Here is a 27,957-nt window from a genome sequence, read left to right as displayed (position 1 = left end):
AGCTCTAGGTGAGTGAGCACATCACCATCGTGGTTATTTGGGTCATGATCTTTTTCGTATAGTTCTTCTGTGTATTCTTGCCACCTCTTCTTAATATCTTCTGCTTCTGTTAGGTCCATACCATTTCTGTCCTTTATTGAGCCCATCTTTGCATGAGATGTTCCCTTAGTATCTCTAATTTTCTTGAAGAGATCTCTAGACTTTCCCATTCTATTGTTTTCCTCTATTTCTTTGCATTGATTATTGAGGAAGGCTTTCTTATCTCTCCTTGCTATTCTTTGGAGCTTTTCATTCAAATGGGTATATCTTTCCTTTTCTCCTTTGCCTTTAGCGTCTCTTCTTTTCTCAACTATTTGTAGGCCTCCTCAAACAACCCCTTTGCCTTTTTGCGTTTCTTTTTCTTGGGAATCGTTTTGTTCGCTGCCTCCTGTACAATGTTCTGAACCTCCCTCCATAGTTCTTCAGGCACTCTGTGTATCAGCTCTAATCTTTTGAATCTATCTGTCACTCCTACTCTATAATTATAAGGGATTTGATTCAGTCATACCTGAATGGTCTAGTGGTTTTCCTTACTTTCTTCAATTTAAGTCTGAGTTTGTCTATAAGGAGTTCATGACCTGAGCCACAGTCAGCTCTCAGTCTTGTTTTTGCTGACTGTATCGAGCTTCTCCATTTTTGGTTGCAAAGAATATAATCAATCCGATTTCGATATTGACCATCTGACTTTGCTTAACGACTATACTATTATTATATTGTCTTATTTAACTATTTTTCTCTCTTTCTGCATTTTCTCACATCTCTGATTAAATTTGCTATTTGGAACTTGGGGAAAACCTAGGAGGCTCAAGTTTTCCTACAGAAAAGGGGCAGATGGAAGATATGGGATGTGGGTTCTATCCCATGGAGGCTCCATAGAGTTCTGCTTACTTTTTACACACATTAATCCTCGTTTTTAATTTACATAAGAGCTTCACTGCTCAGCACAGGTTGAAAAAAAAAAAAAAAAGAAGATGGTAGAGTCACAACAGCAATGTGCTCCTTGTCTATCAGAGAAATGCAAAATCGTACCTATGCCAAATGAAGCCTTTTCTACTGTTTTGAATTTTCTGAAATTCATTCTTCTATTCTCAGTGTAGTGATGCTTTATTATATAATCATTATCTTTGTGGGAATCCGAAAGGATGTAGTAAGACAGGCCAATCTAGACCCAGGATCATTGGAGGTTCTTTCATTTACATCTTCTGTATCAGCAAACTGGCTGTCAATTGTGTTGTTACAAGTTCAGTCCTGAAGAGTGAGCCTTCTTGTAATCAAACCCCTATCAATAATACCTCATCCTCCTTACCCTAGCCCTGAAGCCATCTCCATAACAGCCCACATTCTATAATGAAGAGAAGTACCATTATCAAGAAAGGCAGCAGATGTGTATCCACAAACATGAATGTCATTCTTCGGTCAGAAATCTTTATTCTCACGGCTCCTGTATGATTCGTTTGTGCCCTTAGATATCTAAGTTACTTAATTCCACTCATGACTTACTTGAAAATCATCCTTTGAAGCATGTTCTCCTGAAGTCCTGACAGCAGGCCCATTGTTTGGAGACATGCGTTTTCTAACATACACTTTCCTCATCAGCATGTTAGTAATACAGAGATAGCATGGATCATATAAACTAAATATGAGATGAAAAATTTATAAATCTGTATCTAGTTAGATCTTGGCCCATTACTCCCTAATTCACAGAAAATCATATCTGTGAGATATTCACTGATGGCATAACCACTCATATACATATACACATACACAAGAACACACATACACATGAACACATAAAATGCACAATAAATGAACTTTTGAAAACTGTCTCATGAAATATTTCCTTTGCACAGTGCTTTATTTGCTTAAATCCTGTAAAAAGGAAAAAAAAAAATCCTGAGTGAAGAAACTAGTTTAATGCTACACAATCTAATTTAGTTTCTAAAACTAACTTGGGCCCTGATGAGGGAACAGATTTTAAAATCTGTCTGCACACCTTTTAAGTTACTCAGGAAAAGGCAGTTGAGAATGTCATCTAGAATGTCATATTGAATAAAGACATTTTCTTACAGTGAAAAAGAAAATAATGTCACTTTGCCTTCAGGAAGGCATCTCTGCATACATCCAAATTGCCTCTCTGGGTTTTCAGTTGTGGTCAGATTTGTTTTACAATTCTTTTGAATATTTCTTTTTTTAAGATTCTTGAAAATCACCAATTGGTGTTGATTTTGGGGGGCTTTATAGAACTTTAGAAAGTTTCTGCCAAATGCAAACCCCCAAGAAAAGATTACTTCCCCGGTTCATGAGTCATCAGTAGACAAGCCCTTTGTCAGAGATATTCCAAGGTATTGTCACCCAAGCAAGAAACTGGGCATCGGTTCAGAGCACAGACTAAAACTAAAGAAATCTGGGGTGCCAAGTGCCTCCCTCCCTCCTGGGAGTCTGGTGTTGTGGGACAAAGGGTAAGTGTGGTCAAAAGTGCCTCAACCATACGTTCTTGGAATGAGACACGGAAATTGGCTGCTTCCCAGTTTTGCCGAAGGCAAGGCATGCCTAAGGTCCCCACAGGGGAGGGAATGAGTCTCATGGTGGCACTTCTTATTTATTGTGTCTCTCTGTTCATGTGCTCTGGACAAATATAGGATTTTTGTTCCAAGGACTATTGATCTATTCAAGCATCATAAATTCTCAAGAAAAGAAACAAATCTGAGAAAGTAAATGAAAATTTACTTTATAATCTAAAAAACCAAACCATATATTTTAGAAACAGAATAGCACAGTATACCTTACTATAAAAGATTTGGAAAGTTACCTTTGCTTTTGCTTTAAAACATATCTTAACTGTTACACTGATTAGATTCTTAAGATTCTGAAAATCCCCCCCTTTTCCCCTTTACTTTCTGTTATATTAAACATATATTATGGGATAAATGTTATTCTTAAAAGACTTGATTGGAAATCTATATCTTCTCAAATTTCAATCATCAAAGGTGTAAGATAACATTATTTTGAAAGTAAAACATGGTATTTGGTATTTTCCTGGATATTGGATAACATTTAAAAGCATATGCTTAGTAGTAAAAGATGATATATTTTCACTTATAACAATTCTGAGATTTTGACAAGTGTTCTCAGTATTATTGTTTAGAAAAATGCTTTGAAATAAAACTTGTAAAAAATTATAAATTACTGCAGTGAACTGTTAGAGCTTCCCAAGGTCCATTTGTAGACGTTAACAATTATTGGTGTTTTGTGACCATTTTTAGCATGTATAAAAGTACAAATGCTATTGATGAACATCTCTGTCCCATGACTGTAAAATATCACAGAAAATATTGAAGTCCACAACAGTGGGTCCCGTTGCCTCATTTCAGTGAGGCATCCAGGGCTATCTCTCAGGTTACTGTAATGCGGCCACATAAATTGACTAGGTGCTGGAAATGTGAGGAAGACAGAATAGAAATTAAACATTGTATGGTGATGTTTATAAAATCCACCTTAGATGTCTTAGTTACATAGATTCTTATAATGATCATATGCCAATGAGATGTGGTTCCATTTAAACCATATGGAGAAATACATTTTAAAGCTTGTGGGTTGATATTAATTTATTATGATATGATCATATTAAGCTAAATTAATGAAGATTGTTCTCTTTATGAATTCTATTCATTAAGCATGAAAAAGCATAGCATGGCCACCAGTACTTTTGTGATTAAATAAATCATAGCAACTTTTTTAACTCTCCTATTTATTTTCTTCTTTCCTTCCTTCTTCCCTTCCATCCTTCCTTCATCCCTTCCTCCCTTTCTGTTTCTTTCACCTTGATTTAAATTAAGTTCTTAGATTCTTTTTGGAGTAAAATTGGATTGTCTTGTTTCTGAGTTGCAAAAATTTTCCCTGCTTATTTCCCCTTCTATTACCATGTTTTTTTTTTTTTTTTTTCCTGCATCCCTATTCAATACTGGCTGCCACCACCAGGCAGATAGAAAGCCCAGGACAGTATTCCTTGCATCTTAGGGAAACCTGAGTAGCAGGCATGGACCATCAGGCTGTTCAGGTCTGTGAGATAGAGCCATCAGCCCCCTACTTCCTATCCTGCTTCTATGCTACATACTTTTGTCTCCAAATGCTATGGTACTAGGAGAGCATCATTGTCCTATGTATATTCTAAGCTAATGGTAACCAAGATTCATATACCATGCTTCTTTGTTTCTCTTCTAATACCAGCAAAATGATGGGTACAGAAAAGATACACAAATAGCTGCTGAATTAATAAATAATGAGGAAGGCTTTAGTCAATCAAAATATTACCCTGCTGGAAGTTTAATTTCTATACATCCTAAAGCATCTCAGATTATATCATCATTAATTCAGACTCTAGATAAGTTTGAATAACTACAAATACCTGGAAATTGAAGGATAATTTGCGAAACTATTTTTACTTGTAACTATTTCATTTACTATTCTAGTAAAATATAGCTAATTCTAAGATTCTCATGGTTGAACATACCTTAAAACTCCAAATATTGTTTTGATAAATCCTAATTTTACAGTGTTTCCTATTTTATGCTCAAAAGAGCTAAACTTTCTTCAGTCAAAATCTCAATCTTGTATTAATAAAAATATTTTTGAAAAAACCTTTATATAACTTCTAACAAAAAAAAGAAAGAAAGAAAGAAAGGCACCGACATATGAAGGTATTGCTCTGGAGAAAGAAATGGCAACCCACTCCAGGATTCTTGCCTAGGAAATCCCATGGACAGAGGTGCCTGGAGGGCTAGAGTCCATGGGGTTGCAGAGAGTCAGACACGACTGAGCACCTAAACAACAAAACAAATGGATCTATAGCTGTGAAAACAAAATGATTTTTAAACCTTTAAAAGAAATGCTAACCTTTTTCTAATGAGGTCTGAGCAATTTATTTTGGTTTGTAGGTAAAAGAGTACAGAGTAGCCCAAATCACAAAACTAAGCATATGTTTATGTGATATGACCCTTTTCTTGCTAAAGAGACACAGTGTCACTTATCCAAGAGAAGTGGCTCACCATGAAAGGTAATTGACAAGCTGGCCAGCAAGGCCATGGAGTCTGCCCAAGTTTCCATTAGGCAATCAATCCTATCCATGCCACAGGCCCCAGTTTATTGGCAAGTTGCCATACTTTGACCCACATAACAGTATAAGGATAGATTTTTAGTACAGAGAAGCACGGCTCTGAAAAAATTCCCAGTGCTGTTTCAGTAACAAAAGCTTTCGACTTGGGGTCATTGTGCCTTGTCTGCCCCACCTGCTCTGTGCGACCCCATAGATGCCAGCCCACCAGGCTCCCCCGTCCCTGGGGTTCTCCAGGCAAGAACACTGGAGTAGGTTGCCATTTCCTTCTCCACCACCTGCAGCTAGGTGCATGCATTACCTCTTTCCCAGAACATTAGGGGAAACAGCTTCTGTAGTCCAGAGCTCAGGCCTGTTCTGGTGTTTACTGACATGATTAGTATTTCAAACACCTGGCCTACACACAGCTGACAGCCCTGCAGCCTTCAGCCTTTCAGGGTGGATCAGGAATGTGGATGTTCATCGTTTGGGAAATTGATGTTCGGTTGGAGGGAAGGTATGATGAGGACATGGGAATAAATACTGAAAAAAATCCTATTTAATGTTATGTTTGTGGATATGGACATTTAGACAGAACTTTGGTATTCCTGACAGTATTTCAACAGGAACAGGGCTTCCAGACTGGTGGAATCTGACACCTCACACAGGGTATTTGCTGTCTATCCCATGCCACGATACAAAATAGAAGCTTGCCTCATTTTAGTCTCAGGTGTCCAGTAAAATGAAAAAGCACATGTAATTTTAATTATAAAATTATATTCAAATATAACTTGTATTATTATTGTTGCTCAGTGAATAAGTCATGTCTGACCCTTTGTGACCCATTGTCTATAGTATGCCAGGCTTCCCTGTCTTTCACTGTCTCCTGGACTTTGCTCAGACTCATGTCCATTGAGATGGTGATGACAATAGGATTGTCTTGTTTCTGAGCTGCAAAAATTTTCCCTGCTTATTTCTGCCCTCAATCTTTAAATATAATACATTTTATAAGTTATATATTTTATATAAAAATTCAGGTCTTTCTAATACTGTCTGAGGAGTTATTTCATTGCATGCTATGTGATTTCATTCAGTAAAGAAAATGAGCAAAACTATACTGTTCATTCATTATTCATTGTGCTAAGTCATGAAATGTATATGCTGGGGACACAGCAGAAAAATACTCTGCTATGTCTGATCTATGCCCTCATGAAGTCTCAAAACTCATAGAGAAGGCCAGTGATAACAAGCAAAACAATTTTCAAAAGATAAAGGACATGAAGATGAAGCTAGTCATAATCATACATTTTGAGAAGCTGGCAGGCTTTACCAGTCAGGACAGAGGAGATATAGGTGTTGCCACAGTAACAACAGCTCCCACAGGAGGTTAATGTACATTCTGTATTGTCTTCCAGCAGGAGGCTCTGTCCTTAGTCACTCTAGGCAACAGATTCATTATGGAATAAGAAATATTCAGGGTCTCATGTGTGTGTTCAGTTGCTCAGTCCTGTCCGACTCTTTATGACCCCATGAACTTGTAGCCCACTAGGCTCCTCTGTCCACAGAACTAGGGATTGTCATTTCCTCCTCCAAGGGATCTTCCTGACCCAGGGATTGAATCCACATCTTCTGGATCTCCTGCATTGGCAGGTAGATTCTTTACCAATGAACCACCTGGGAAGTTCAGGGTCTCATACTAGTTATTAAATTCTCTAACTTGGTGAAAACACACTTTGCTTGTCTTCACAATCCTTTGGCCGTAGCTGGTTCCAAATCCTCATGACCAGCCATGAGGGACCAGCATCAGTCTTCAGGTGTAGACTGGAAATAAAAGTTATGTATTGGGGAGCTGCAGCAGTGATGCCATGGAGACCTGATCTGCATCACCCCAGAAAAATTTCCTTGTAACTCACAGTGCTTTTTACCCCTGAATTCATACATTATTCAGAATTTCCTACTAATGAAAAGTATGTTCCATGAGCCATGTTGAGCTTGTTTTTTATCCATAAACCATTTTTTAAAAATTTATTTTTTGCCTTCTCTGTATATCCTAGTGTCTGTCCTTCAGTAAATATAAACTAAATAGATGAACATTTGGCACACTTTCTGTGCCTGGAAATGATAAAAATCAATGCTTCCATGAATGTTTCATAACACTTTAGAAATATATGTACAATATATGTTTGAAACAACTTGTAGTATATCTTTTTCATTAAATATCTATTTTGAACACAAGTATATTTTGAAATTTAATTAAAATTTAGGTAGTGCTGTGTAATATAAGGGCTTAAGGAAGAAGTTCTGTAGTCAAGTAGTTTATTTTTAATTCTAGCTCCTCCATTATTTTAACAAAAATTTTAAATCTCTCTAGGCTTCAAATACCTGTATTTGTGTAATGGTAACAATAATATATATTGTATTGGGCTATTTTTTAATCTATATTTTATATAAAGTTCCTTTCCCTATACCTTCTTCAGAATTAATAAATGATAGTCATTATTATTATTACTTTTTTATAATATCATAAATTGAGATGAATCTCAAGTTAGTATTCTTGCTGAGAGATAAAATTTTTATTAAATTTTAAAAGGCAATTATTATTCTTTCATACATATTTTCATAAAATCCCTCTTTATATTAAAATTTATAAAATTACCATTCCAAATTTTATATTAATGAAATTTCAAGCCCTAATTAATAAAATAAAGATTGACAAATTTGATTGAGTATAATTTATAAGAATATACACCAATTCCAAAAATAAGTGCAAAAATGCAAACATTATTGACAATCAGTAGGACAGAAAATAATTTAAATTTCTTAATGAACTAATAACTCATAAATCAATTGAGAAAATGACTGTAATTTAGTATAAAAATGCAAATGATGTAAGCAGGCATTTTATAGATACAGAAATACAAGTATCTAATGCAAATATAAACTACTCAGTCTCTTTCATAAATTGCTATGCAATAAAATTGGAGTGAGGTAACAATTTTCCCCTAGCCTGTTGGTTTAAATCTGCATTTCCAGGCCCTTAATTGAATTGTGACATGGTTGCCTTGAGATCCCACAGTGAGAGTCTCTAGACTCAAAGAGTATATTTTTCACTAGCCATCTGCACAATTTCTCTACCAAAATATGCATTATATAGTGCCTTCTTATGATTGCCTTTGGGGAGAATTAATTAGAATCACTTATGCAAACTGCTTGAATATTTAAAATAGAAATATTAATATTTTCCAAAATGTTATTCAGAAAGTTGTAGCTCTGTTGGATGAAAATAATGGGATCTGTAAAGAAATAAAAATATATATGATTCAAAATCTGAAATATAAGATTGAAGTAAATATAAGACTGAAGTATGACAGTAAATGAAAATGAATCAATCTCTCCAAATAAAAAGCTGTTTTGAAGTAAGTCAGAAAGAGAACATTTATCATCTATTAATACATATATGTGGAATCTTGAGAAATGGTATAGATGACATTTGCAAAGCAGGAATAGATACATAGATGTAGAGAGCAATGTATGGACACTAAGGAGGAAAGAGGGGAAGTGGGAGGAATTGGAAGCTTGAGACTGACACACACACACTATTGATACCATGTATGAAATAGATAACTAATGAGAACATACTGGATAGCACCGGGAACTCTACTCAAAGCACTGTAGTCCTCTAAATGGGGAGGAAGTCCCAAAGGAAGTGAATATTTGCATATGTATGGCTGGATCATTCTGCTGTAGGGTAGAGAATACAGTACAGTATACAACGGAAATGACGACCCACTCCAGTATTCTTGCCTGGATAATCCCATGGACCTTTGTCCTCCTCCTTTGAGCATGGTGGGCTATAGTCCATGGGGTCATAAAGAGTCAGACATGCATGATTGAAGCAACTGAGCACTCACAGCACACATACTCCAACAAACATTAATTTTAAAAAAGGACATGGCAAAAGCCGCAGAGGGATTCATGGTATGTAGCACCACGTGTGGTGCAGCTGTCAGTTACTGGAGTAATAGAGCCATCTCGGTACATGCTGGCAGGAGGCAACTCTGTCAAGAACACAATGTGACTCAGGAAGTTCAAAACTGAGTGATCGGCAAAACTACACAGAAAGATGCAAACACAAGGGATGCAATTCCTCAAAAGATAGCAGTTTAAATTTTCACATAACAGATAATTCACATACTCAAAATTGATCAATGATAGGTAGATTGATAAACAGATACCAAGATGATAGAAGATGAATTTGGGGATTACGGGAAATCTCTCAGCATCAGAAAGCAGTGCAAATTAATGTAATATGGAGGTGTTCAGTTCAGTTCAGTTCAGTTCAGTTCAGTTCAGTCGCTCAGTTGTGTCCGACTCTCTGCGACCCCATGAATCGCAGCACGCCATGCTTCCCTGTCTATCACCAACTCCCGGAGCTCACTCAAACTCACCTCCATCGAGTCAGTGATGCCATCCAGCCATCTTCTCCTCTGTTTCAGCCCCTTCTCCTCCTGCCCCCAATCCCTCCCAGCATCAGAGTCTTTCCAATGAGTCAACACTTTGCATGAGGTGGCCAAAGTACTGGAGTTTCAGCTTTAGCATCATTCCTTCCAAAGAAATCTCAGGGCTGATCTCATTCAGAATGGACTGGTTGGATCTCCTTGCAGTCCAAGGGACTCTCAAGAGTCTTCTCCTATACCACAGTTCAAAAGCATCAATTCTTTGGTGCTCAGCCTTCTTCACAGTCCAACTCTCACATCCATACTTGACCACTGGAAAAACAATAGCCTTGACTAGACGGACCTTAGTGGGCAAAGTAATATCTCTGTTTTTGAATATGCTATCTAGGTTGGTCATAACTTTTCTTCCAAGGAGTAAGGGTCTTTTAATTTCATTGCTTCAGTCACCATCTGCAGTGATTTTGGAGCCCAAAAAAATTAAGTTTGACACTGTTTCCACTGTTTCCCCATCTATTTCCCATGAAGTGATGGCACCAGATGCCATGATCTTCATTTTTTGAATGTTGAGATTTAAGCCAACTCTCTCACTATTGTCTTTCACTTTCATCAAGAGGCTTTTTAGTTCCTCTTCACTTTCTGCCATAAGGGTGGTGTCATCTGCATATCTGAGGTTATTGATATTTCTCCCTGCAATCTTGATTCCAGCTTGTGCTTTTTTCCAGTCCAGCGTTTCTCATGATGTACTCTGCATAGAAGTTAAATAAGCAGGGTGACAATATACAGCCTTGACGTACTCCTTTTCCTATTTGGAACCAGTCTGTTGTTCCATGTCCAGTTCTAACTGTTGCTTATTGGTCTGCATACAGATTTCCCAAGAGGCAGGTCAGGTGGTCTAGTATTCCCATCTCTTTCAGAATTTTCCTGTGATCCACACAGTCAAAGGCTTTGGCATAGTCAATAAAGCAGAAATATATGTTTTTCTGGAACTCTCTTGTTTTTTCCATGATCCAGCGGATGTTGGCAATTTGATCTCTGGTTCCTCTGATTTTTGTAAAACCAGCTTGAACATCAGGAAGTTCACGGTTCACGTATTGCTGAAGTCTGGCTTGGAGAATTTTGAGCATTACTTTACTAGCATGTGAGATGAGTGCAATTGTGAGGGAGTTTGGGCATTCTTTGGCATTGCTTTTCTTTGGAACTGGAATGAAAACTGACCTTTTCCAGTCCTGTAGCCACTGCTGAGTTTTCCAAATTTGCTGGCATATTGAGTGCATCACTTTCACAGCATCATCTTTCAGGTTTTGAAATAGCTCAACTGGAATTCCATCACCTCCACTAGCTTTGTTTGTAGTGATGCTTCCTAAGGCCCACTTGATTTCACATTCCAGGATGTCTGGCTCTAGATGAATGATCAAACCATCGTGATTATCTGGGTTGTGAAGATCTTTTCTGTACAGTTCTTCTGTGTATTCTTGTCACCTCTTCTTAATATCTTCTGCATCTGTTAGGTCCATACCATTTCTGTGCTTTATTGAGCCCATCTTTGCAACTGTTCCCTTGGTATCTCTAAATTTCTTGAAGAGATCTCTAGTCTTCCCCATTCTGTTGTTTTCCTCTGTTTCTTTGCATTGATCACTGAAGAAGGCTTTCTTATCTCTCCTTCCTATTCTTTGGAACTCTGCATTCAGATGCTTATATCTTTCCTTTTCTCCTTTGCTTTTCACCTCTCTTCTTTTCACAGCTATTTGTAAGGCCTCCCCAGACAGCCATTTTGCTTTTTTTGCATTTCTTTTCCATGGGGATGGTCTTGATCCCTGTCTCCTGTACAATGTCATGAACCCCATTCCATAGTTCATCAGGCACTCTATCTATCAGATCTAGGCAGGATGTGGTCCACTGGAGAAGGGAATGGTAAACCACTTCAGTATTCTTGCCTTGAGAACCCCATGAACAGTATGAAAAGGCAAAATGATAGGATACTGAGCGAGGAACTCCCCAGGTCAGTAGGTGCCCAATATGCTACTGGAGATCAGTGGAGAAATAACTCCAGAAAGAATGAAGGGATGGAGCCAAAGCAAAAACAATACCCAGCTGTGGATGTGACTGGTGATAGAAGCAAGGTCCAATGCTGTAAAGAACAATATTGCATAGGAACCTGGAATGTCAGGTCCATGAATCAAGGCAAATTGGAAGTGGTCAAACAAGGGATGGCAAGAGTGAACGTCAACATTCTAGGAATCAACAAACTAAAATGGACTGGAATGGGTGAATTTAACTCAGATGACCATTATATCTACTACTGTGGGCAGGAATCCCTCAGAAGAAATGGAGTAGCCATCATGGTCAACAAAAGAGTCCGAAATGCAGTACTTGGATGCAATCTCAACAACGACAGAATGATCTCTGTTCATCTCCAAGGCAAACCATTCAATATCACGGTAATGCAAATCTATGCCCCAACCAGTAACGCTGAAGAAGCTGAAGCTGAACAGTTCTATGAAGACCTATAAGACCTTGTAGAAGTAACACCCAAAAAAGATGTCCTTTTCATTATAGGGGACTGGAATGCAAAAGTAGGAAGTCAAGAAACACCTGGAGTAACAGGAAAATTTGGCCTTGGAATGTGGAATGAAGCAGGGCAAAGACTAGTAGAGTTTTGCCAAGAAAATGCACTGGTCATAGCAAACACCCTCTTACAACAACACAAGAGAAGACTCTACACATGGACATCACCAGACGGTCAGCACTGAAATCAGATTGATTATATTCTTTGCAGCCAAAGATGCAGGAGCTCTATACAGTCAACAAAAACAAGACCAGGAGCTGACTGTAGCTCAGATCATGAACTCCTTATTACCAAATTCAAACTTAAACTGAAGAAAGTAGGGAAAACCACTAGACCATTCAGGTATGACCTAAATCAATATAGAGGTGGCATTCTTATAATTAATCAAATATTCTATAATCTAGTATCTGGTGTTGGGAAAGTTGTAAAGTAATTCACCAAATTTCTCATGTTTAAGTTATAATATCAACCCAGAGAGACTATATAACATAGCTAATTTAATGACTTTCATCTATGAATTTTCCTGACACAGTAGTCCCTGGAAATAAAACACTGTATTATAAGAAGTTTCACAAGATCATTTTTGGTAATGAGAGAAATTAAAAAACAAACAAACAAACAGTGTTATAACTGTTACATGACACAAGTTTGGAAATGCATACATATCAAGATGTATTTATTGCAAAGCTGGTTAAAAAAGAGAAAAATTCAACTGGATCATTCAAAGTGACTATAGATCTGTAACTTGCATAATAGGTGGTGAACTGAGAGTAACAGGGAAAAAAAAATCAACCTGTGTTCTAGGATGAGGAAGTTAGGGAAGATTTTGTAAATATCTTTAATATCAAACTATATTCTTTTAATAAATAAAAATATTATAAGTTGGGGCCAAATGACAATATGAAACCTTATGTTATCATCACTATTTTGTGAAAGCTAAACTTCAGAACAAATATTGGTTTGAATATTAGTAACCATCTATTCCTTTGAAAATAAATTATTAGTACTAAATAATTATAGCAAATGACTAAGATCCTTGCTTCTAGACTCACAAGAACTGTCCTCCATTTCAATATCGCAAGAATGCTTGAACATTACCCGGGCACTGTGGTGTCTCCAACCCTGCTTGACTGCCCTGCAGCAACTTTCAATTTTCCATTAGACTCTTCCCTGCTCTCAGAGGTCAGAGGTGCATCACCAATCAATAGTTGGTGGATCAGGGCTTCTGTTGTCAGAGTCCCTGGATCAATCCTGCCTTTATTATTTCTGGCCTCAGCTCAGCCTCATTCCTAAAATCCCTGCCATTTGTTAGCTCATTTTTCTTGAAATGCTTCAAAGCTGTCATTGTTTTGTTGTTGTTGTTGTTGTTCTTTTGGTCTCATGACTTCTTCCTCCAGAGAAAATCTTTCCACTTCTTGGGAGCTAGCATGGTGGTGGTGGTTGTTTTGGGAACTGCTGTTCAAGCCTGGTTTTTCTCAGGTAAGTTTGTGCAGGGGTGGGTCAGGTATGGGGCACAGGCCCATACCCTGCTTGCTGTTCAGAACCAGAACTTGTGCCACAAGGAAGGATATTCCATACATCCACCGACCTCACTGGCTCAGTCAGGTCCATTTCCTCCAGAGCCTGATTTAGATGTATCATAGCCTCCTTCAGCTGATTACCTAATTCAAGTGATGGCATCTCTTTAAAAACCTTCTTCTGACTCTTGATGTTAGATTTCAGGATGGTTCCAACTGAAAGTTTCAGAAAACCTCATTAAAATGAGTTCAAATCATGACAGGAGTCATTATCCCAAACAAAAGGGAGGAGGGATGAAGTATTTTCAGGATCACTTAACTTAGATACTTCAAGCAGGAGGAAAAGGAGCTGTGGATGAAGGTTTTAGAGAAAAAGACAGAACAAGGACGATGAAGATAAACAGCCGAAAATCAAGTGTCTAGGAGAAGATGAAGAGACTGAGGACAGGGAGAATTGACTGCAGAACTGGATCCTAGAAGAGGAAAGGGTTCAGGCCAAACCATTCTCGTGAGAACAGAAGCAGAAGGAGCAGCTGGATGGTACCAAGCTGGAACTCCTCATCAAGGAAGTGAGGCTGGCCAACCGAGTCCCCTCAGAACCTATATGGATGCTCCAGAGGGATGAGTCCAAGAACCTGGTGATGCTGGAGATATGGGCCTGCAGGGACACTGCAGAGCTGATACGTGAGATGCTAAGAGACTGTGGATTCCGTATGGCATGGGGCTTGTGATCACATCCTATGTTTGGATCTAGGCTGTCATGCCTGTGCTATAGGTGGCCAGTCTTGGGCAGGGGTGGGCCAGATACTGTGAAGCTTTGGTGGAAAGGTGAGGAAACAGGAGCTCTAATAGCACAGCTAGCACATTGCCAGCTCCCCCCAACCCCACCCACCATAGGACCTCTCAGGAAGACACATTTATGTGCCTATAAACATCAGGCATCTGCTTTCTTGACACAGAATTGCCACAGATATATTTGCATAGGTACACAAGAGAGGATGCACAAGGAACATTCATGCATTTCCTTCCATACTGTCAAACGTTTGTAAAAAGTACAAATGACTTTTGGCACCTATGAGACTGGTTGAGTACATGGAGCCATGATTCTCTGTGCTACACTATGTGTGTGTATGCTCAATTGCTCAGTCATGTCAACTCTTTGTGACCCCATGGACCACATGTAGCCGACCAAGCTCAGCTGCCCATGGAATTCCACAGGCCAGAATCCTGGGAAATGTTGCCATTTCATACTCCAGGGGATCTTTCCAACCTAGGGTTTGAAACTGAGTCTCTTGAATCTCCTGCATTGGCAGGCAGAATCTTTACCACTGTGTTACCTGGGAAGCCCAATAACATCAGTTAAAAGGATTTAATATAACTAAATGTTCTGACATAGAATAACTCACAAAATTTAAAATATCAGCAGAACAAAGCAAGATGCACAACAATGTTCGTATCCTTGACTAACAAGGAGGATGTGTGTATGTATCCACTCAGAATATCCTTGGAAAGAATTCAAGAAACAGGAAACACTAATTTCCCTTGGAGAGCAGAATCTAGGTGCCTTTCTGGTAACATGCAAATGAATCCGTAAATCTACAAAACACACACATAGAGAATTATCCATCTTGTTTGTGTCAACTTTAGAGTTTTGGCTTTAAGCCTGACACAAAAAATGGATAATTCACTCTCTGTGTGTAAATAGGACTATAGAGCACTACCCCTCAACTCACTCTAGACCACCACACTACTAAAGACCTATTTACAGCCATTCTTTTGCCCAGAATATTGTATCCAGTTGTCAAGAAAAACTTACAAGGCATAGCAAAAGGCAAAAACATAATTTGAAGAGAGAGAGCAAGAATCAGAATCAGACAAACAAGGATGTCAAAATTATCAGACCAGGAATTTAAACAACTGTGATTAATGCACTGAGGGCTCTAATAGATAAAGCATACAGCATACAGTGATGTGCATGATAAGCTGAGAGATGGAAATCCTAAAAAACAAAATGAAAAGAAATATGAGAGGTTAAAAAAAAAAACTGTAACCAAAATAAAATGCCTTTCATGAGCTTACTAGTTGACTGGATATAGCTAAGGAAAAAATGTTTAAGTTCGATGATATGCTAATAGAATTCTTAACAACTAAAAAGGTAAGAGAACACAGATTGAAAGAAGAAAGCTTCTAGGGCCATAAAGCAACCACAAAATGCACACATATTGGGAATATCAGAAGTAGAAGGAAGAGAGAAAAGAGTAGAAGACATATTTGAACCAATCATAAAAATAATTCCAAATTAATGTCAGACACCAAACCACAGATTCAAGAAAGCTCTGAGAATACTATGTAGGATGAATATGGGGGAAAAAAGAAAACTGCACCAAGACACATCAATGTCAGATGAAAGAAAATCAAAGAAAAGTAAAAGAAATGATCCTGTGTGATGCCAGAGGGGATTTTTTTTTTAATTAATGATAATTTTTTGGAGGGATTGAAGGAGGAGATATATCTAATTTGTGTTTTAAAATGTGAAAAGTTTACTCTGTAGATTGTGTAGATAACAAACTGGAGGATGCATATTGTGTACTGTAGGTAAGCAGGTGAGGCCACTTTGGTGTATATTCAGTGTCAGCAGTGGTAATGACAGGATAGACAGACTGACAGTATTTAGAATGTATCATCAATAAGACAGAATTTTGCTATGTAGGAAGAAGAAAGTTGAGTATCAGATGGCTCCCAATTTCACTGCCTTGCCATGTGAGATTGATGATGTTGCTAGTTTCTCAGAACGGAAAGAAACATCCAGATGGAAATTCATGATTTCAGTTTTAGATAACTGTATATAGTCATTAAGCACTTAGTAAATGATGAGCTGAAATGGAGACAGAATATTTTTCCTCTTTCTCTACATATAGATGATAATATCAATAGATTGATAGAGGGACAGATGCACCTATTAGAATAGATAGATCGATAGATCTGATACCTACATCTATATCTATATTGATGTCTCTCTCAGAGGAAAGGAAGGATAGAGACAGACAGACTGACATTCCTTATTATTTATGGATTCTATATTTGGGAATTTACCTATTCACTGAAATCTACTTATGAACTTGAAGCCAAAATCAGTACTTGTTTTGCTTTCACAGACTTTCCAGATGTGCATGAAGTGGCAAAAATCAATCGTTCAGAATCAGCCTGGCAATGCAGGGGATTTGGGTTTGACCCCTGATCTGAGAACTAAGATCCCACATGCTACGGTGCAGCTAAGCCTGTGAGTCATGGCCAGAGTCCAAACACTGCAACAAAAGATTATGTGTGCCACAACTAAGACCCAACACAGTGAAATAAATATTTTTTAAAATATCATTGCTGCCTCATGCTTGTGCTCATGGCTGTTTGAACAAGATAGTGCTTTGCCTTCTTGTTTTAGCACTCACACTGTAAAAAACTGTCCTTTTTATGATATATTTAGATCCACATTTTCACATTTTTGTGCTTTCTTGGGTGGTTTTGCTAAAAAAAAAAAGGCCCCCAAGTATAGTGCTAAATAGTATATATTCAGTGTCGCTAAGAGCAAGAAGGCTGTGATGTATTTTACAAAGAAAATATGTGATGGAAAACTTATTTCAGGCATGAGTTATAGTGCTGTTGACTGTGAGTTTGATGCTAATGTATCAACAGTATATATCTTAAAAAAATGTCTTTCAATGGGAACAAACATTTTGTAAATATATATATTTTTAATTGATTAGTTGACATAATGTGACCACAGGCTTACAGAAACCTAACCTTGCCTTTTCCCTAGAAACAATAATGGTGCAGTAGTCACTGATTCAGTGTCTGTGACAAGTTCACAGGACAAAACTGCTACAGATAATGAGAACCGATTGTCCATGCGTCAGTGCCAAAGAACCCCTGTGCACAGATTAGCTTACATTGGGGAGATTTCACCAAAAGCAGAGAAGTGAAGGATCAAGCTTGATTCTGAAGAATTCCAACATGTGAATATTTGGTGGAGAATCTGCACGTTCAGGGCAATGCCAGTACTGTTGCGCATGCAGGGACTTCGCTATAGCTGCCTTACTGCTTTGTACACAGAGGTTCAACATAGATGTTCCTTGAATTAAATCTTTAGATTTTTAAAGTGTTACAAATCTATTAATTTTCAAGCTCCAGGTGAATGATTAAATTATTAGGGCAATTATAAAAATCCCAATTCTTTCAGAAAAAGGGAACATTATTTCCAGATTTAAAGAAATAAGTCATTTAATTTTTCCCCATACAATAATTCTACTCAAGGTAATTTGTCTCAAGATATGGTGGTGCTAGTGGTAAAGAACCCATCTGCCAATTCAGAAGATGCAAGAGATACAGGTTCAATACCTGGGTTGGGAAGATCCCCTGGAGAAGGAAATGGCCACCCGCTCCAGTATTCTTGCTTGGAAAATTTCATGGATGGAGGAGTCTGGCTGGCTGCAGTCCATGGAGTCACAAACAACTGGACATGACTGAACAACTGAGCACATTCTTTCAATAGATCAAAAATAAAGAACTAAAAATCCAACATCATAGAAACATCTGCCTAATTTTATAGTCATCTTTTTTAAAGTTTATATATCTATTTCAACAAAAAGGTAGAAATATTATAAAATAATGCACAAAAAGGTAGAAATATTATAAAAAATGCACATTTTCTTTGGAGAAACACCAAGTGAATATTATAGATAATTTAAAAGACAGTGTAACTAATATATGTTAAAATCATTTCCTTTGAAAATAATGTCAGTATTGCCTATTATGGAAAAAACATTTTACTTTCTCATATATAAATTAATTTTTGTAGCCTTGCACAATTCAAATTCTGCATAAACTAAAAATATTTTTCCATTATTCTCATTTTCCTCAGAATATTTTAAAACCTGCATTATGTAAAATTTTATTTTTAAATATATATATATATATATATTTTTTTTTTGCCTTGCAGCCAGTGGGATTTTAGTTCCCTAACCAGGGATTGAAGTCAGGCCCAGGCAATGAAAATGTCTAGTCCTAACCACTGGACTGCTACAGAATTCCCTGCATTATATTAAATTTTAAATTAGAATCAATAGAAAAGAATAAGTGTTTAGAAACCATTTTCAGCCATTTTACTATCCAAATATGGGATTTTATATGTTTGTATATGAATGGAATTAAAACTGAGCACGTAGGTTAAGCTGGTGCTTTGCCACATTTAGAAACACTGCTGTCATCTTTTTTACTTTTTCATCTAGATGTTGCTGATTACGTTCCTGTGGTTTAATTTAACACTTGCACCTGTACTATCTCCAGATTGGTAGCTGAGGACTGAAAAGAATCTTCTATAGTCTTTTTTCACATGCACACTATCACCCCAGACACTGGCCACACTGACAGAACAAACTCCTGTACAATGGACGAAAACAGCTTTTCTGCCTTTATCCTCTCTGAATGTTTTCATTCATTGTGTCGAATAAGCCATTTTTCTTACACAGGCTCAGCTGGCCCAGCCCTTCCAGTATCCCCTGAGATCATTCTGTTTATGATTCACGTGCAATTTATGTGAAGCTTGACATAAATTACACTGTAATTAAATAAAAATGATACAAGACAAACATACGAAGGAAGGGAAATGACAGGAGCCTAGAGGCAGCAAAGCACATTCAGGAACTTCGATTTCTTGGTTTCCTTAAACATGGGAACATAAGCCCTGTGTCTCCCTGAATGAATATAGTAGTGGCTGGACTTAAAGCAGAAAACAGGACAGAGACCTTGGCCTCATGTCCATTTGGGGGCAGGAGTCCCACCTGGCTGATGAATGGCTCCGATGAAGGGAGCAGAGAGGCATTAGGACTGACGTGATCGCTACGAGAACACTTGGAAGGCAGAACTCAGAGGCCCATGCTTTTGTTTGGCTTTCAGGCTTGCTGCAGCAGAGGGGCAAGTCACCTCCTTGCATCTCACTGTCCTCGCTCTTCTGTACGCTAAGTGGGTTTTATTTTTGATGGTTTCACTTTCATAGTTTCTAAGTCTATATCCACAAATTTTCAAACTGCTTCTTCATTTTGACTACACATAGAGAAATTTTCAGTACCAGGAATTAAAAAATGACAACTGTGTATACATTTGTACTTAATCTTCTAAGAAAAGAGTAAATTTTAAGAAAAATATAAAATATGTAAAGCACAGTGAGAATATAACACTTTTAAAGCAAGGAGTGCTTTGGCCCTGGAACTCTGATTAGATCTATTTATACAGTTCTTGCTACAAATGTATGCTTTCTAAATATAATGTAAATATGTAAAGACTAATGACTTCAAAATGGTATTAAAGCCTTCCAAAGAAACCAATTACGTTTCAGCATTTGCATTTGTTAACACATTAATAGATGTACTAACTGTTGGTCATTTAGATTTTTCTCATGCACAGACAGATGATAGATATGTAAATAGATAATCTTGGTTATAGTTTATATTCTGTCTTCCTAGAGCCACATCATAGCTAGTTTTTTTAAAGAAATAAAATCAAGAAATGGCAACCCACTCCAGTACTCTTGCCTAGAAAATTCCATGGATGGAAGAGCCTGGTGGGCTACAGTCCATGGGGTCGCAAAGAGTCGGACACAACTGAGCAACTTCACTTTCACTTTTCTTTCTTACTGTTTCAGAAAGAGGAGATGAGTCTCCAATGTTTACATTTTGTTTTCACAATATTTCTGCATTGTGCTTCTCTCCAGTTATTTTAAGAATAAACACTGGATGTTGTTTCTTTTTGAACTTCTTGCTTAAGGCTTTCTTCATTATTTGTGCATATCATCTTTGGTTTATATTTTACATTTTTCAACAATTTTTTTTCTGAGTTCTATGGCTCTTCAATGAAGTTTAATTACTCTTGATATATGTTAGGTTCTACTATCTGGCAAGATCTTTAGTCTATCATTAACATTCTTTTTTTATTTCAGAATACATTAAATAGCCTTATTCATTTATTTTATTAATGAATTTAAGAATCATTTTGTCAGGTTTCATAAAGTATCTTATTAGACTTTTAATTGGAAATGCACTGAATCTATAACTTAATGTGGAAAGAGTTGTCATACCTCCATGCATTTTTTCAAATGACAATTAAACAGTCACAGATTTTATGCTGGCCAAAGACCATACAGAATTCCTTGACTACTGTTCAAAGCTACAGCTTCCAGTGTATGCTCAGATAAAGTTTTGTGACAACACTGTAAGCTCTCTTGCTGTTTATTCATGTTTTTAATGATGGTTTTCAACAGAAAAAAGTAGAAAACACAGTTGGAGTCCAGAGAAGGGCATAGAGTTGAATAGAAATGAAGGAAAGGCTTACATCATAAAATCTGGTAAAAATGTGGGGCTTAAAAATAAATAGCAAGCATAGAAAGTTTGAAAATCTCAGCAGAGTTGCATTTAAAAGTTCTAATTCATTATGAATTAGAGTCCTGTTGAAGTGTTTCAATTCTGTGTCTGTTTCCATACAATTCTGTGAAAAGCATTGAGCCCTGTATTCCTGACACCACCTCTGGCTGCTGGGATCCAGTGCCAAGATGGTGGTGGTGGAGCTGCACTGTGCCCTAGCCATCTGACTGAGGTAAGTGCACTTCCCTCCTGTCTCTCTGACTGGGCCTCCCAGCATCACAGGAATGTATTTAACTGAAATTCATTACATTTACCTCCCCGTCCTGCTAAGAGAGGGTCACCCATGACTGGGACTTCTGTCATTGCATCCCTGTGACTGGGCCAGATTGGTTAAAATGCATATTTATTAAATTAAGTGCTTTATAATAGTGTTTGCTATTCTTCTGACGAATAGTTTTCTTTTCATGGAAGTTCATCAGAATATAGAATCCAAGTTATATTTAACTTGTATAATGAACTAGAAGGCTTCAATATGATATATATAGGATTTTTTTAATTTGGAATTTCGAAAGAGCTCATCTATCAACCTAATACTACATCTTGATATTTATTTGAAAAAAATTCCCTCCAATATAAAATGTGTTGATATAGGTAAACAACTTATACTATAAATAGCATCTTTCATAATTAATTTTAATCTTCAGTTTCCCATTTTAGCTTCTCTAGGAGTAATTTATACTCATTTTATTTATTTGTTATATTCATTTTTATTATCATGTTTACAAATGTCTTATGTACTTGATTATAAGAAACTTTTAAAAAAAAAACTTCAGTTTCCATTTTTCTAATGTATTTTTATTCTCTTATGAATTTCATTTTAGAACTTCTTTAAAGTAAGTTTTTTTCCCTTGCTTAGAAGTGCTATTATTTCTTTCTTCTTAAGAAAAATAACTGACTTATTCTCAAAACCGCTTAGCTTTTTTTATTTAGAAATGGACACCTAATGAAACCATCATGTTCAGTCAGTTCAGTTGTTCAGTCGTGTCCGACTCTGTGACCCAGGGACTGCAGCACTCCAGGCTTCTCTGTCTATCACCAACTCCCAGAGCTTTCTTGAACTCATGTCCATCAAGTCAGTGATGCCATGTAACCATCTCATCCTCTGTCGTCCCCTCTCCTCCTGCCTTCAGTCTTTCCTAGGATCATGGTCTTTTCCAATGAGTCAGTTCTTTGCATCAGGTGACCAAAGTATTGGAGGGGCAGCTTCACCATTAGCCCTTCCAATGAATATTCAGGGATGATTTCTTTCAGGATTGACTGGTTTGATCTTCTTGCAGTCCAAGGAACTCTCAGGATTCTACTCCAACACCACAGTTCAAAGGCACCCATTCTTTGGTGCTCGGCTTTCTTTATAGTCCAACTCACATATCTATACATGACTACTGGAAAAACTATAGGTTTTAAATAGACAGACCTTTGTTGGCAAAGTAATGTCTCTGGTTTTTAATAAGCTGTCTAGGTTGGTAATCACTTTTCTTCCAAGGATCAAGCATCTTTTAATTTCATGGTTGCAGTCTTCATCTGCTGTGATTTTGGACCTCAAGAAAAATAAAGTCTGTCACTATTTCCATTGTTTCCCCATCTACTTGTCATGAAGTGATGGGACCAGATGCCATGATCTTAGGTTTTTGAATGCTGTTTTAAGCCAGCATTTTTACTTTCCTCTTTCATTTTTATTAAGAGGCTGTTTAATTCCTCTTTGTTTTCTGCCTTTAGGGTGGTGTCATCTACATAACTGAGGTTATTAATATTTCTCCCACCACTTTGATTCCAGTTTGTGCTTCATCCAACCCTTCATTTCTCATGTACTCCACATATGAGTTAAATAATCAGGGTGACAATATACAGCCTTGATGTACTCCTTTTCCTATATGGAACCAGTGTGCTGTTCCATGTCCAGTTCAAACTGTTGCTGCTTGACTTGCATACACATTTCTCAGGAGGCAGGTCTAGAAGTCTGGTATTCCTGTCTCTTTCAGAATTTTCCACAGTTTGTTGTGATCCACAGTCAAAGGCTTTAGCATAGTCAATGAAGCAAAAGTAGATGTTTTTCTGGAACTCTCTTGCTTTTTCTATTATCCAACAGTTGTTGGCAATTTGACCTCTTGTTCCTCTGCCTTTTCTAAATCCAGCTTGAACATCTGGAAGTTATCAGTTCATGTACTATTGAAGCCTCAGTTGGAGAATTTTGAGCGTTATTTGGCTAACATGTGAGATGAGTGCAATTGTGTGATACTTTGAGCTCACTTTGGCACTACCTTTCTTTGAGATTGGAGCGAAAACTGACCTTTTCTATGCTGTGGCCGCTGATGAGTTTTCCAAATTTGCTGTCATAGTGAGTGCAGCATTTTCACAGCATTATTTTTAGGATTTGAAATAGCTCAACTGGAATTCCATCACCTCCACTAGCTTTGCTCGTAATGATGCTTCCTAAGGCCCACTTGACTTCACATTCCAGGATGTCGGGCTCTAGGTGAGTGATCACACCATCGTGGTTTGCTGGGTCATTAATATCTTTTTTTGTATAGTCCTTTTGTGTATTCTTGCCACCTCTTCTTAATATTTTCTGCTTCTATTAGGTCTGTACCATTTCTGTACTATTTTCTGCTCATCATTGCATGAAACATTGCCTTGGTAGCTCCAATTTTCTCTAAGAGATCTCTAGTCCTTTCTATTATGTTGTTTTCCTCTATTTCTTTGCATTGATCCCTGAGCAAGTCTTTCTTACCGCTCCTGGCTATTCTTTGGAACTCTGCATTCAAATGGGTGTATCTTTCCTTTTCTCCTTTGCTTTTAGCTTCTGTTCTTTTCTCAGCATTTTTTTTTCAATTTTCCATCAATTTATTATATCACAAAAGTTGCATCAATGAATAATCTGCTTTTTGAGTTAGGTCATTTTTACATACACACAGAGGACATACACATGAAGGATTTGATGGCCAGTTGCATTTTTCTCATGCACATTAAAATGAAAATGTGGCTATTTAAATAGTGTTGTATCCTTCCACAATCACTTCACACCCTACCCCCACCGCTCCACACACACACATGCACTACCGTGGCAGCTGGTGGCACATCTGGATGAACAGGTGATCTCAGGGGTCTTCTAGTGCTCTTTTTTTTTTTTTACTTTATTTTACTTAACAATACTGTATTGGTTTTGCCATACATCAACATGAATCTGTCACGAGTGTACACATGTTCCCAATCCTGAATCCCCCTCCCACCTCCTTCCCCATATCTCTCTGGGTCATCCCAGTGCACTATACATCTGTGTCTCTTTTGCTGTCTCGTAAGGCCTTCCCAGACAGTCATTTTGCTTTCTGCATTTCTTCTTCTTGGAAGTGGCCTTGATCACTGCTTTCTGTACAATGTCATGAACCTTTGTCCATAGTTCTTCAGTCATTCTATCAGATTAATCTCTTGTATCTATTTGTCACTTCCACTGTGTAGTCACAAGGGATTTGAATTAGGTCATATCTGAATGGTCTAGTGATTTTCCCTACTTTCTTCAATTTAAGTCTGAATTAGATTGACTAGTTTTCTGTGAGTATGGTTTCAGTGTGTCTGCCCTCTGATGCCCTCTTGCAACACTTACCATCTTACTTGGGTTTCTCTTACCTTGGCGTGGGATATCTCTTCACAGCTGCTCCAGCAAAGCACAGCTGCTGTTCCTTACCTTGGACGAGGGGTATCTCCTTACCACCACCGTTCCTGACCTTCAACGTGGGGATAGCTCCTCTAGGCCCTCCTGTGCCTGCTCAGCCACCACTCCTCGGGTTGCTCCTCCCAGCGGCCGGCCCTGGCCTCGGGCTCTGGGTAGCTCCTCAAGGTCACCGCCCCTGGCCTCAGGCGTGAGGTGACTTCTCCTGGCCGCCCCGATCTCGGACACGGGGTGTCTCCTCCCTGCCACCACTGGCCTCGGATGCAGGGTAGCTCTTCCTGGCCGCTGCCCTGACCTCAGACACGGGGTGTCTCCTCCCAGCCGCCACTGACCTCGGACGCAGGGTAGCTTCTCTCAGCCGTTCCTGCACCGTTGCAGCCTGGCTCTCTAGGCCACTGCCCCTGACCTCATAGCAAGAAGAGATAAGAAAGCCTTCTTCAGCGATCAATGCAAAGAAATAGAGGAAAACAACAGAATGGGAAAGACTAGAGATCTCTTCAAGAAAATCAGAGATACCAACGGAACATTTCATGCAAAGATGGGCTCGATAAAGGACAGAAATGGTATGGACCTAACAGGAGCAGAAGATATTAAGAAGAGGTGGCAAGAATACACAGAAGAACTGTACAAAAAAGATTATCATGACCCAGATAATCATGATGATGTGATCACTAATCTAGAGCCGGACATCTTGGAATGTGAAGTCAAGTGGGCCTTAGAAAGCATCACTATGAACAAAGATAGTGGAGGTGATGGAATTCCAGCTCAGCTATTTCAAATCCTGAAAGATGATGCTGTGAAAGTGCTGCACTCAATATGCCAGCAAGTTTGGAAAACTCAGCAGTGGCCACAGGACTGGAAAAGGTCAGTTTTCATTCCAATTCCAAAGAAAGGCAATGCCAAAGAATGCTCAAACTACCACACAATTGCACTCATCTCACATGCTAATAAAGTAATGCTCAAAATTCTCCAAGCCAGGCTTCAGTAATACATGAACCGTGAACTTCCTGATGTTCAAGCTGGTTTCAGAGAAAGCAGAGGAACCAGAAATCAAATTGCCAACATCCGCTGGATCATGGAAAAAGCAAGAGAGTTCCAGGAAAACATCTATTTCTGCTTTATTGACTATGCCAAAGCCTTTGACTGTGTGGATCACAATAAACTGTGGAAAATTCTGAAAGAGATGGGAATACCAGAGCACCTGACCTGCCTCTTGAGAAATCTGTATAAAGGTCAGGAAGCAATAGTTAGAACTGGACATGGAACAACAGACTGGTTCCAAATAGGAAAAGGAGTACTCAAGACTGTATATTGTCACCCTGCTTATTTAACTTCTATGCAGAGTACATCATGAGAAACGCTGGACTGGAAGAAACACAAGCTGGAATGAAGATTGCCGGGAGAAATATCAATAACCTCAGATATGCAGATGACACCACCCTTATGGCAAAAAGTGAAGAGGAGCTAAAAAGCCTCTTGATGAAAGTGAAAGAGGAGAGTGAAAAAGTTGGCTTAAAGCTCAACATTCAGAAAACGAAGATCATGGCATCCAGTCCCATCACTTCATGGGAAATCGATGGGGAAACAGTAGAAACAGGGTCAGACTTTAGTTTTTTGGGCTCCAAAGTCACTGCAGATGGTGACTTGGTGACTGCAGCCATGAAATTAAAGATGCTTACTCCTTGGAAGAAAAGTTATGACCAACCTAGACAGTATATTCAAAAGCAGAGACATTATTTTGCCGACTAAGGTCCATCTAGTCAAGGCTATGGTTTTTCCTGTGGTCATGTATGGATGTGAGAGTTGGACTGTGAAGAAAGCTGAGTGCTGAAGAATTGATGCTTTTGAACTGTGGTGTTGGAGAAGAGTCTTGAGAGTCCCTTGGACTGCAAGGAGATCCAACCAGTCCATTATGAAGGAGATCCGTCCTGGATGTCCTTTTGAAGGAATGATGCTAAAGCTGAAGCTCCAGTACTTTGGCCACCTGATGCGAAGAGTTGACTCACTGGAAAAGACTCTGATGCTGGGAGGGATTGGGGGCAGGAGGAGAAGGGGACGACAGAGGATGAGATGGCTGGATGGCATCACTGACTCGATGGACGTGAGTCTGAGTGAACTCCGGGAGATGGTGATGGACATTGTGCTGCAATTCACGTGGTCACAAAGAGTCGGACACAACTGAGCGACTGAACTGAACTGAACTGAACTGAAGTCTGAATTTGTCAATAAGGATTTTATGGACTGGGCCACAGCAGCTCCCAATCTTGATTTTGTGGTCTGTATAGAGCTTTTCCATCTTTGACTGAAAAGATTATAATCAATCTGATTTCGGTATTGACCTTCTGGTGAATGTCCATATGTAGAGTTTTCTTTTGTGTAGTTCGAAGAGGGTGTTTGCTATGACCAATGTGTTCTCTTGGCAAAACTCTGTTAGCTTTTGCCCAGCTTAATTTTGTACTCCAAGACCAAACTTACCTGTTGCTCCAGGTATATCTTGACTTCCTACTTTTGCATTCCAGGCCTCTTTGATGAAAAGGACATCTTTTTTTTGCTGTTAGTTCTGGAAACCTTGAAGGTCTTCATAGAATCATTCAACTTCAGCTTCTTCAGCATTAGTGGTTGGGGCACAGATTTAGATTACTGTGATTTTGAATGGTTTGCCTTGGAAACGAACAGAAATCATTCTGTCATTTTTGAGATTGCACCCAAGTACTGCATTTTGGACTTTTGTTGATTATGAGGGCTACTCCGTATCTTTGAAGGGATTCTTGTCCACAGTAATATATATAATTGTTATCTCAATTAATTTCACCCATTCCAGTTCATTTTAATTCACTGAGTCCTAAAATGTTGATGTTCATTCACTTTTGCCATCTCTTGACTGCTTTCAATTTACCTTGATTCATAGATCTAACATTCCAGTTTCCTTTGCAATATTGTTCTCTATAGCATCAGAATTTATTTTCATCACCAGTCACATTCAAAACTGGGATTTTTTTTTTTTCCACTTTGGTCCCGTCTCTTCATTTTTCTGGAGTTATTTGTCTATTCTTCTCTAGTACCATATTGGGCACGTACTGGCCTGGGGAGTTCATCTTTCAGTGATTTTTTTGCCTTTTCATACTGTTCATGGAGTTCTCAAGGCAAGAATACTGA

The 27,957-nt window shown here is 38.3% G+C and overlaps 1 long non-coding RNA gene across 1 annotated transcript; it reads right to left on the bottom strand.

The window, feature by feature from the left end:
- Nucleotides 1–109: 109 nt before the first annotated feature.
- On the bottom strand, nucleotides 110–23,865 carry LOC120877823. The gene is made up of 3 exons (XR_005724408.1): nucleotides 23,763–23,865; nucleotides 22,174–22,176; nucleotides 110–131 (listed from the first exon to the last, which is right to left on the bottom strand). It is a non-coding gene; the product is annotated as an uncharacterized LOC120877823 (long non-coding RNA).
- Between the last annotated feature and the right edge of the window lie 4,092 nt (nucleotides 23,866–27,957).

Source organism: Oryx dammah, unplaced genomic scaffold (genome assembly GCF_014754425.2).
Source record: "Oryx dammah isolate SB20612 unplaced genomic scaffold, SCBI_Odam_1.1 HiC_scaffold_18, whole genome shotgun sequence".
In the NCBI taxonomy this organism is placed as follows: domain Eukaryota; kingdom Metazoa; phylum Chordata; class Mammalia; order Artiodactyla; family Bovidae; genus Oryx; species Oryx dammah.
Note: the sequence above shows the minus strand (reverse complement) of the source record. Positions and strands in the feature narration are given on the sequence as shown.